This window comes from Epinephelus fuscoguttatus, linkage group LG8 (assembly GCF_011397635.1).
Source record: "Epinephelus fuscoguttatus linkage group LG8, E.fuscoguttatus.final_Chr_v1".
NCBI classification, from domain to species: domain Eukaryota; kingdom Metazoa; phylum Chordata; class Actinopteri; order Perciformes; family Serranidae; genus Epinephelus; species Epinephelus fuscoguttatus.
In genome coordinates this window covers 44634807-44647637 of record NC_064759.1, presented here as the reverse complement: position 1 = coordinate 44647637, position 12831 = coordinate 44634807, and the positions used below count along the sequence as shown (strand labels likewise).

At 43.2% G+C, this 12831-nt stretch overlaps 1 protein-coding gene across 2 annotated transcripts in view; it reads right to left on the bottom strand.

Annotated features, from left to right (window-relative positions):
- The window catches only part of LOC125892859 (aldehyde dehydrogenase, mitochondrial-like), a 96774-nt gene that overhangs the window by 59118 nt on the left and 24825 nt on the right, over positions 1–12831 (bottom strand). The gene's annotated exons all lie outside the window — the stretch shown is intronic.

The window sequence follows — 12831 nt, the reverse complement described above, 5'->3', positions numbered from 1 at the left end:
ACAATCTTTACTTCATAAAAAGATCGATTTGTGTTTAGCTCAGCAGCAGGGAGTTCGTAGCTCATAACCCCGCACGAGTCCTGTGATCACGGCTGTAATTCAGCACTAGCTCCTGAGCAAAATGAGATTTTAGTTCCAGGGCTTGATGCTAACTTTTTTCCCAAGGAGCACATGTGAGAGACATCCCTCAATTGGGACCCACGGTACGATACCAGTGAAAGTATCATGGTTCTGAGTAGTATCAGGATACCACAACGAAAACGAGGCAGATGTGCCTTTTGTCATTTATAAAAAGATAAATCACTTCTCATCAATGATATTTCAATTGAATAAATTACTTATTGACTTATTCATACTTCAAAAACAGCATCAGTAAGTGATTAACATAGGAGGGATCAAAATAAAATAAATAAATGAAATAAAAATCAACCAGGCACCCTCCTCCCCTGACAAGTCCCTTCATAAGTAACGAACAGTCCCTAAAGTTTCTCCTCTGATACACCACATACTGTGTGCCCCCATGGCTCAGCTGTTCAGGTACTTTTGGGCAGTCATGACAACAAGTTATTCACCTGGAGCCGGACTTCTTCGCCGGTAAGCCGAAATAATATAATATAATGTGCCGCCGTATTTGACAGGAATACGTATTCCTGTTCGTGTCTCTGACCCCCGTTCAACCCACAACCGGCGGGATTTGCCGTTACTCTTTATCGCCACACTGCCGACATTTTACTCCGTCCGTCACCGCACGCTGTTTGACTGCGTTATCAAAACACGCCGCTATATAATCGGCCTTGCTTTTCACTTATTCCACCGAATACTGAATGTGTGTTTTTTTGCAATATTCGGCACGCCGCTGCTAAATGAATGTAGCGGAAACACTGGACTTATATTCATTATGCTGACAGTGGCTTGGAAAACCGCCCATAACCGTGTCACACAGGGAAGAGGGAAGGCGGCTGGAGTTCCTCCAACATTTGCGGTTAGATTATCATATTTTGTATTGACAAAAACATAGGCTGCTTCGGCTGATTTTTTTTATGCGCACATGTGCCCCTAAATATTTTTTACAGTTCGCACACACCTATTTTTAGTCGCAAATGCGAGTGAAACGCTCACACTGTCGAGCCCTGAGTTCGCAAGTGGTGGCACAGCCGTCACACGATCGTGCTACACCAATACAGTAGCCTACCTGCTTCTCGTAAACAGAAAAGGAAGATGGTAGTCTCTGGGGTTTCAGTCAGCTATAGCCATGAAGAGGAAAACATTCCCTAAGTCCTCAAAAGCGAGCAGAAAGGAGCTTTTTAACAGTATTATATACATCGCCGTGTCCATGAAGAACGATGAGGCAAATAGACAAAAAAGGGAATTTAGCAAAAGTGTCTTAAAATACATTTGAATCGATACCTGGGCATAGCCTTTGTGTTTTTCCATAGACAACATTGCTGTCCTGAATTTGTTAAATGGCTATTGAGTTGCTGTATTCTGAAAAATGTAAATGAATGAATGAATCTAAATAATAATAATAAACAACCGTATGCTGATGTTTTTGCTTGCCAGTTCATTAACACATGAACCACTTATGAAATAATCTTTAATGAACAGCCAGAGCAGTTGTCATTTTTAGAGCAGAGGTCTTTGTTAAGCAATAACATATACAAGGACTTCTTCAATTCAGATCAATGAAAGGTAGCACCAGCAGGCTGAACAGTTTTATCACAGTGCTGTATGACTGTCACACTTTTTAAATGGTAAAATTTTAAATGATTTCTTCTTTTGATCATGACTGAAGCGAGATAATTTTTAAATTGTTTTTGTGTATACACTTAATGACAATTAGAGCTTAGATTCTCTGCCCAAGTCGGGCCGGGAGTATTACTGAGATGCCATTCTGTGGCAATACACCCCACAGCACCCCACATCTCACATAAAAAGCTGCACTCTCAGGGGCTGTCCACACCAGCGCGGGTATTTATAAAACCGTGACTCTTTGCTCATGGTTTGGCCTGTCATCCACACGTAACCGCAGTTTTGGGCCCCTGTAACCGGAGTTATTTGTAACCGGAGTCCAGGGTGAACTTTTTGGAAAGGTCTGGTGTCAGCAGTCATGTGTGGACAGGAAAACCGCAGTTATTTTGTTTTGTCTCCATTGTATGACGTCACAGTGTGTGACGTAAACAGAAAACAGCTGTGTTATTACCCGATCCAGTGTGTGCGAGAGACAATTTGAGGATGGACCTAAACAAAATACTGCTGCTATTTAGCAACATATCAGCGCTTTGTGGCTGTAACATACAACTAACACTACTCAACAACATCCAGCAACAGAGGCGCAAGAGTGTGCTATTACGGAGACTGCTCCTGCTGCATAATAGTACCCCAACACACCGACACCACTGGTTCTTGTTCCGGTAATGACGTTTTACTGCCTTCTGATTGGCTACAATGGCCTTACAGTTAGGAGTTATATCGCCACCTACTGCTTTGGCATGTGTATTACATTGTTTGATAGTGGTATTTTTATTACACCGCTCGTATGGACACAGATTTTTTAAAAACTGGAGGCCAAAAAAGTTCAGTTCAGTGCTCGTGTGGACTAGGCCTTAATATACACAATTGAGACACCTACATAAGCAGGGTTCAACGCTAAGGTTTTTTTTTCCACTTGTCCAGTCGGGCAAGTTGGTCAGAGATCTACTTGCCCAAAGTCAGTTTTTACTTGCCCTATAAAAACTGTTTAATTTAAGCAGCTATCAAATAACAAAGACTGCAGTTATTTTTATGTTATGTAATCTTTATTCACACTGTATTTATTAATTAAAACAACATATGTCATGTATTGTAGCTTAATTCCTACACAAAAATGACAGTGTCAGGGCTTAAAATGAAAAATTTGTCAATCGTTCTCCGTCTATAATTTTGTGCCCTACTTGAGCCATGCCCACCTCTATTTATTTTTCACCCCTCTCTCCGGTTCTGCTGTATTAACACCGAGTTTAATATATATATTGTTTCCATCTCTCTGCCCTGCTCTACTCTACTTCAACGCTACTTAGCTCCCTCTTTACTCTACCAGTAGACTACCACATTCCCCTGTTGCACAAAACACACACAACAGTGTTTCCCCTAGGATGGAGTTGTAGCAGCAGAGGTGAAGCACACGCATGAAAAATAATTTTCACATGCGTGAAACTTTTTTGTATGCTTGCAAAGCACAGCCTGCTGTGATGTTTCTATGTATCTACAGGCACCATGAGGGCTCTTTAGGACTAAGTACATACAGTACATGTGTGCACAGTAATGAGCAGGTGAAATGTCTGTCTAGCTTACATATGAGGTGTCTCAAGATTTAGGAACATACAATTTTATTGAATATAATAAAGTAAAAAGTCACTTGACATGCTGCTGTTTTGTGCTATGATCTATTTAAGTGTTGGAAGTTGTTATTTACGTGACAACGCCTGAACGCAACACAAGCTCAGCATGAGTGCCGTGCTGAGCTGCTGTGTGAGCAGAGTGTTTGTCTGTGCATAACAGCAGTCTGTTGGTTATTTACACACTGTCCATTTCAGTAACTTTGTCAGCTGACAAACTGCACCGGGCTCGGGGTCAGGTTTGGTCAGGAAAATGCGGCCCGAGCCGCTCTAGCGTGATCACCTGTGTGTGTGGCGGAACTCTGCCGTATGCGATACAGAGAGCAGAGGAGATTTGTTAACGTGTGACCATGTAGAGACAGAAATGACACAATGGCATAACAACATAAATAGTATATTGTTATGTTATTATATGAAGCGTCCGTCGCGCAAAATAATATCAATGGGGGCTGTGGGCAGGACATTGTTACACAGCTGTGCCTGTGGCTTCAGGCAGAGAGACTGCTGCATCAGAGCAGAAGAGCACATTTTAAAATACATTTATTTTATCAATTAGTTATTAACTTTTACTATTTTTAGCAACTTGCCCGATCGGGCAAGTGAGTTGTTAGTTTACATGCCAGACCGTAAGTTTTATTTGCCCCGGGCAATCGAGCAATCCTTATTGTTGAGCCCTGATAAGTCAGTGCAACACAGTCCTGCAGAGACACAGGAAGACACAGGTATCTGCTTGTCTCGCAGATACCATGCTTACAACTGCAGTGTACCACATGCAAAACACTGTCGGGGCCAGATTTCCTGTCATCCAGGTAACTTGTCAGTTTCCATCCTCTAGGTGCCAACCATAGCCAGCAGGTGATGAAGCACATATCTTAGCTTTCAGAGATGACTTCAGTATTGCTGCTTGGTAGTTTGCCCTTTTGCACTGTTGGTGGAGGGCATCACAGGGCTCGACAGTGCAAGCGTTTCACTTGCATTTGCGACTAAAAATAGGTGTGTGCGAACTGTAAAAAATATTTAGGGGCACATGTGCGCATAAAAAAAAAATCAGCCGAAGCAGCCTATATTTTTGTCAATAAAAAAATATGATAATCTAACCGCAAATGTTGGAGGAACTCCAGCCGCCTTCCCTCTTCCCTCTTCCCCGTGTGACACGGTTATGGGAGGTTTTCCAAGCCACTGTGGGCACAATGAATATCGTGCGCGATGCCAAGGGTAGCGGTGCCGCTTTGTCAGGCGTTGCTGCCCTCTCCATAGACAAACAATGGCACAGCCAGCGCAAAGCAAAGTCCTTTTCACACAGAGCGTGCAAAGTGCAGACCTCTGCCGACGAACCCATTCATTGTGTATGTGCTACCGTGGTGCAAGAGTGCACCGCTCTGCTGCTGAGCTGAGCGGCGCACGCCGCCAGCCTGTGCTCGAATTGAATTTTTTTTTAATTTCACCACAACGCACTGTGACGGATCGAGACATCCCTACTTACCATTCCAAATATAAGCTATCATTAAAGAGTCAAGGGCCCTAAAAATAAAGATTTTGGGATAAGAATGGGGAGACACTGAAATAGATATAGGAACTTTGGAAGCAGTGTCATTTTAATTGAATTTATTCTTCCAGTCAGGGACAAAGACAGAGGAAACCATTTAGATAGAATCCATTTTGCCTGATCAAATAGAGTGAGAAAATTTGATTTAAATAAGTTTTTAAATTCTCTAGTGACACATATTCCAAGATAGCTTAAGTGATCTTTCACCACCTTCAATGGGAGATCCGTATAATTAAGTTTGAGAGCTTCTTTATTAATGGGGAATAGTTCGCTTTTATTTAAGTTGAGTTTATATCCTGAAAACTGACTGAAAAGCTCCAAAACAATGAGGGCTTCTTGAAAAGAAGTGGCTGGCCTTATGTTCGACTCCTCCCCTCCATATGCCCTGTATCTGCCTGTTGCTAAGATAAGATAAGATAAGATAAGATAAGATAAGATACACCTTTATTGATCCCATAATTGAGAAATTCCAGTGTTACAGCAGTCAAGGAGAAAGTCAGATTAAAGATTTCAAATTTAAACTTAAAAAACTTAAATAACTAGGTATGCAAATATGTACAAAAAATACAAGAGACAGCGATAAATAACAATAACAATAGTAATAATAAAAATAATAGGAAGTGGATAATAATGAGCAGCAGTGAATGAAAATGACTAGTGGATAAGATGCAAGTGATTGTATGTGCAAAAACAGCAGACTGCTGCGGTGTCCATAAAGTGTCCATAGTGTCTATAAAGTGTCCATGGTGCAGTTTACTGTGAGCAGTGCTGGTTAGGTAGCCTGACAGCAGCAGGCAGGAAGGACCTGTGATAGCATTTCTTCACACGCTTTGGGTGAATCAGTCTATCGTTGAAGGAGCTCTCCAGAGCTTTTATCTCCTCCTGCAGAGGATGGGAGTCATTAGTCCTCAGGGATGACAGCTTGGCTGTCATCCTCCTTTCTCCCACCACCTGCACAGAGTCCAGAGAGCATCCCAGGACAGAGCTGGCCTTCTTGATCAGCCTGTCCTGTCTCTTCCTATCTGCAGCCAAGACGCTGCTGCCCCAGCAGACCACCAAGATGGCTGATGCCACCACAGTGTCAAAGAAGGTCTTCAGGAGCGCCCCCTGCACTCCAAAAGACCTGAGCCGCCTCAGCAGGTAGAGTCTGCTTTGGCCTTTCCTGTACAGTGCTGTTATGTGATCAGTCCAGTCCAGTTAATTGTTAAGATGAACACCCAGGTACTTAAAAGATGTCACCATCTCAATGTCCTTTCCCTGGATGTTCACCGGTGTTGGGGAGAGGAGTCTGCACCTACGGAAATCCACCATCAGCTCTTTGGTTTTCCCCGCGTTGATCTGAAGGTGGTTCCTCTGGCACCAGTCCACAAAGTCCTGGTTCAGTTCTCTGTACTCCCTGTCGTCCCCATCTGTGATGAGGCCGACTATGGCAGAGTCGTCAGAGAACTTCTGCAGATGACAGGTGGGGCTGTGGTATGAAAAGTCTGCAGTGTAGAGGGTGAAGAGGAACGGTGCCAGCACTGTCCCCTGCGGGACCCCCATACTGCAGACAACCAAGTCCGATACACAATCCTGGGTCCTGACATACTGCGGCCGGTCCGTGAGGTAGTCCAGGATCCAGGATGTGAGGTGATTAGCCACCCCTATGTGCTCCAGTTTGTCCCTCAGAAGTGCAGGCTGTATGGTGTTGAAAGCGCTGGAGAAATCAAAGAACATGATTCTCACAGAGCTTCCAGGCTTCTCCAGATGGGAAAGAGCTCTATGCAGGAGGAAGATGACGGCGTCGTCCACCCCAATGCCAAGCTGGTAGGCAAACTGCAGCAGGTCCATTGAAGGGCCTGCTGCGGGGTGGAGACGAGACAGGACCAGGCGCTCCAGAGTCTTCATGAGGTGTGATGTTAATGCCACTGGTCTGAAGCTGCTGAAGTCCTTGGGGTGCGGAGTCTTGGGCACAGGTATCACACAGGATGTCTTCCACAGCTGTGGTACTCTTCCCAGCCTCAGGCTGGGGTTGAAGATGGTTTCAACTATCCTGCACAGTTGGTCTGCGCAGGACTTCAGGAGCCTGGAGCTGATGCTCTCTGGACCCGCAGCCTTCCTCGTCTTTATCTTCCTCAGCTGATCTCTCACCTGACAGATAGTGAAGGACAAGCTGGAGCAGGGGGGCTGTGTGCTCTGGGGGGTGGGGGTGATGAGGTAGGGGAAGGAGTGGGGGTTGGTGAGATGTCCAGGGGAGAGGGGGTGGGGGAGGTGTCGAAGCAGTGTGCCAGGAGTGTAGGTGGGAGGGGTGGGGGGGGGGGTGAAGGTGAGGATGAGGGGGGTTGCAGCCGTGATGTCTGGGCCAGGGGAGGGGCAGACTGATCAAATCTATTGAAGAACAGATTCAGATCATTCACCCACTGCTGGTCACCTCTGGCCTGGGAGTCTGGTTGTTTGTGTCCTGAGATGGTTTTCAGACCTCTCCAGACTCTGCTGACGTCGCTCTGCTGTAGCTGTTCCTCCATCTTCTTTTTAAATCCTTCCTTTCCCCGCCTGATGTTTCTCCGTAGCTCCTTCTGCACGGCCTTCTACGCAAGGCAATCGCAAGAGGCTCAATGGCAATCGCGAAAAGGAGTGGGCTAAGTGGGCAACCCTGCCGGGTCCCACGGTGTAAATCAAAATATTCTGAGTAATGGCTATTGGTCAAAACAGAGGCTGAAGGACATGAGTACAGTATTCTGATCCAGGAAGAGAAGACAGGACCGAAACCAAATTTTTCAAGTGTTGTAAAAAGGTAGATTCCACTCTACTCTATCGAATGCCTTCTCAGCATCCATAGAGGCAAGGCACTCTGGGTCAACATGTTTTGTGGAATATAAAATGTTAAATAATCGACGGATATTGTAAAACAAATGCCGTCCTGTCCCCATTACTATTCGCAATTGCTATTGAGCCTTTGGCAGAGGCTATCAGGCGAGCACCCTCTATCTCAGGTATCTCAGTTGGTGAAAAAAACTCACAAAATATCTTTGTATGCTGACGATGTTCTCCTGTTTCTCACCAAGCCAGAAGTTTCAATACCAGCAGTGCTAGACCTGATTGGTTGCTTCAGTCAATTTTCAGGTTACAAAATTAATTTTTCAAAATCAGAAGCATTTCCTTTAGGTGGTCTCCACCACACAAATATATCACCCCCTCTATCTTGCCCATTCAGATGGACGCCACAGGGCTTTACATATTTAGGTATTGCGATAACTCCATTCCTTCACCAATTATATGCGGCCAATTTTACACCTTTACTTAAATGTATATATGAAGACCTCGAAAGGTGGACTTCCTTGCCACTATCCATGTTAGGCAGGTCTTCATTACTTAAAATGAATATTTCACCTAAACTTCTGTATGTATTTCAGATGCTTCCAATGTTGCTCCCTAAAAAAGTGATCAAGGAACTGAACGGTTGATTTAGCCCATTTATATGAAACAGAAAAAGACCCCGTATGAGCTTAGCCAGACTTATGAAGCCTAAAGAAAAAGGCGGCCTATCAGTTCCTGACATCAGGCTGTACCAGCTGGCCTCACAGCTGCGTTACATTGCTGACTGGATCCAAAATGATAATGAATCTACGTGGCTGGACTTAAGAGTCCTCACAGGTTGGCTATCCCTTGTGTGGTCTCCTGTTTGCTTCCGATCAAAAAAAGATTAAAAATTCTGTCGGTGACAACATGATTATAAATACAACTATTAAAGCTTGGAAGGATATAAAGAAATTGGAAGGTCTTGAGGGACAGTTGTCCTCCCTTTCACCGGTATGGGGTAACATAGATTTTTGTCCTGGCACTAAGGACAGGGGCTTTGAGTTATGGAGAAGTAAAGGCATCTTTACTATTGGGCACCTATATGAAAGAAATGCAATGCTATCATTTAGTCAAGTGTGTAAAAAGTACCATCTTCCACAAAATGAGTTTTTTAGGTTTCTTCAGATACAGAGTTTTTTAAACCGTCAAAAAGACACAGACTTGGATATCAGGCACTCCTTAAATATGACAAGGGTAAACCTGCTTTCATGAGCAGAGATTGGACTAATGATCTAAATATGGATGTTGACGAGGCGGTGTGGGAACGGATATGGGAATCAGCAAACAACATCTCGGTCTGTAATAGAACAAGAGAAACCCAATTTAGACTTCTTCAGATCACTCCCCAGTTTAGACACAAACTAGATAACAGTAAATCAGAATTGTGCACTAAGTGTAATGTCGAGGTAGGGAGTTTATTCATTGTGTCTGGACTTGTAGATATACTGACAAATACTGGCAAGATGTAGAAAATCGACTACATTTAATTTTTGACATTAAACCTAAAAAAGATCTGGTGTGTCTACTGTATGGACTGGCGGACACATAACTTAAAAGTGCACATTCCAAAAGACTCTTCTCTATTCTCACTTTTTGTGCAAGGAAGAACATATTGCTGAAGTGGATAGACTGTAAACCCCCCACAATAGCTGGATGGCAGAAAGTTATTTTTGACATGTTGCCCATGGAATACTTAACATACAGGTCCAGATGTATGACTGAGGTTTTCTATGGAATCTGGTCCCCATTCCTGACTTATATTGGTTCAAGACTAGCTACCATTGTGTTGAAGGGCTTGGTGGACCATAAGTGAGAAAATACAGTATGGATCAACACATAGCGGGCTACCTGAATTACTATGCACTTGATGTTAATGATGCTGCTGTGGTGGAATGTAAAAACTGGATGCTTTCTTTGGGGGGATTCCCCCCATTCTTATTTTTGTATATCATATATGATTCTTTTGTTTATGAATGATATGGCCCCATCCCCTGTTGTTCTTGTTGTTATGGTTGTTTTTTGTCTAAGACAGCACTGTTTGTTTGTCTCTGTGGCTGTCTATGTTGGTTTGTGTTTATGTATATTTGGCTACTCATAATGACATGTTGTGTATGTGAAGGAACTGAAACTTCTTTATTTTTGTCACACATGGCATAACCTTCCATTCATGTCTTTCCAGCCTGTTGTCCTATATTTGTATGTTGTTTTTGTTTAATAAAACATAAAAGCCAAAAAATAAAAAATAAAACTGGGTGTGCATGACTGGGGATATATCTTGTTTCTTGTTCTGATTCATGTCCCTTATTTTTTAAGTCTTTGAAATCTCTCTATTCTTTTGTTATCTCCTAGTTATTAAGAAATTATTATTAGAAGAAGATTCTTTATTGTCCTTTCTCAGCACATTACATACATTGAAATGAAATTTGACCTCTGCATTTGACCCATCCTACTGTATACACTGGGAGCAGTGGGCAGCTGCAGTGCAGCGTCCGGGGACCAACTCCAGTTCTTTTGCCAATGCCAGTGGTCAGGGTCACTGACAGGAGTATTCACCTAACATAGCCTACATATCTTTAATTATATAATTATTTATATGTCTCTATGTATATTTTTTACATAAATCCCCAATATTTTATTTGCCTTTAAAAAAATCCTCTTCCTTCATTTAATTTGACAATGTTTATTGTATTGTATGTATTGTATTATATGTATTAGTTCTCTACAGGATCTTGTATGTTCTTTAATGTGTGTTCAATTTATTAAAAGAAAAAAACAAAAAAACATTTTGGTGAAACCTGCAGCAAAGTGAGCCCTCTTCCTCAGAGAGGATCTTTGCCTCCCAGTTTGTTCCTGGCAACAGAGCAGAGTGAACCATCTTTTTTCTCAGAGGATCTTTGTCCCATGAGAGCAGGTAGCACGCTGTTCTTATCTATCGCTCTGCTCTCCATGTCTACATTTAAAACAACTTTGTGTTCTACATGAGCTAACGTTAGCGGGTAAAGACTGAGAGGCTGTCCGGTATGTGTGTGTGTCCGAGTCAGTGCTGCTTGCCCGATCGGGCATGTCTGCGCAGGGTCTGCTGGCCCGCCGGCTATTTTTACTTGCCCCAGGCATTCGGACAACCGTTAATGTCGGACCCTGAATAGACTCTTGTATTCCAGATCACCTGGTTTGCGCGCCTCTCTCATTACCGAGTCCTTCATCTGGTATCAACGGAAGTGAATGATACAGGGACGCGGCCTGTCCCGTGGGCCGGGTTTGGGAGCGAGGCTGTGGCCACTGTTATGCTAGCTGCACTGCTAGCATTAGCCATGGAGCTTTCTGCTGCCGAGTCTTTTCTGGGTTGTTTCCTTGATTTAGACATATTTTCTGCAGTAGTATTGGTGCTGTTAGCAGTCGGACTTAGACAATCGACGTTGTAACGAGAAAAGAAGGGTTTGAAATGGTAAATGAAAAGCTCAAGGCAGGAGCTCAAGGACTGCACTCCTACTCCATGCTCTGCATACCGGAAGTCCGAGGTCAAATAATGTCCTTCTCTGCAAATTTAAATAAAACATGTAATTTCAAACTGCAGGAACTCTCTACTAGTATTAGTAAGTTAGAAGAAATAGCTAATTGCTTCTCTCCCAGTTTACTGAAACGCCGTGTTGATTTGCAGACTGAATTTGATCTTATCACAATCACTGATGCCGAGTGCCTTCTTTTACGCTCGCGCTCCATGTATTACGAGTACAGCGATAAGGCGAGCCGGCGCCTGGCTCACCAATTACACCATCAGGCAGCCTCACGTATGATTACTCAGATAAAAGATTTCTCAGGCACTTTAAACATGGACCCTACTACACTTAATTCTGTCTTCCATTCGTTTTACTCCTCCTATATCTGAATCCCCATCTGATCCAACTGAAATTAACTCCTTTTTAGACCACCTGAATTTTCCTGTGATAAATTCAGTTGCTGCTAAAGAACTTGACTCTCCATTAACTGTCGAGGAAAATGATTCTGGCTATGAAAATTATGCAAAATAATAAAGCTCTCGGTCCTGACAGATTTCCAGTTGAATTTTTTAAGAGATTTCAATCGAAATTTGCTCCATTATTGCATTCTGTATGGAATACCATCAACCCAGCTCCCTCCCTCCTACTTTAACCCTTAGATGCATGACCTAATGGGACTACCTGCACTCTTCCATAAGTGGGGTCAAAAATTACCCCAATTAGAATCAATGCTTTTTATGTGATAAACTTGATTCATTCATTCATTTTCTAACCGCTTCATCCTCTTGAGGGTCGCGGGGGGGCTGGAGCCTATCCCAGCTGACATCGGGCGAGAGGCAGGGTACACCCTGGACAGGTCGCCAGACTATCGCAGGGCTGACACATAGAGACAGACAACCATTCACGCTCACATTCACACCTACGGACAATTTAGAGTTATCAATTAACCTAGTCCCCAATCTGCATGTCTTTGGACTGTGGGAGGAAGCCGGAATGCCCGGAGAGAACCCACGCTAACACAGGGAGAACATGCAAACTCCACACAGAAGGGCTCCCACACCCGGGATCGAACCTCTTGCTGTGAGGCGACAGTGCTAACCACCACACCACCGTGCCGCCCCCACAAAAGAATGATTTCATGTTCGACATGTTCATTTATCACTTTTTATTAACATTTTGACAACTAATGACATCACTGAATAATCAATGATAGTATAATAGGCTACCTAACAGGTATCATTATCCTTGACTGAAAGAATTAACACAGTTAAAATGAATATCCTGCCCAAATTTCTATTTTTGTTCCAGCCTCTCCCTCTCTTCCTGTCGAATCATTTTTTCAAAAGCTATTGATCAAACTATTTCTAGCTTTTTATGGGCTGGAAAATCCACAAACACATCCACAAAATCTTGTTCTTGTTTAAATCAACAGATCTGTCATGGTCTAAATTAGAGGCACGGTCTTGTGTTTTATCTTTACTTATAGCTCTGATTACCTTTGCCATTCCAACCAAACCCTCTGGCTTTACAAACAACCAAGTTGTAACTTCCACCCATTCCAGAAGCACTTTAGACT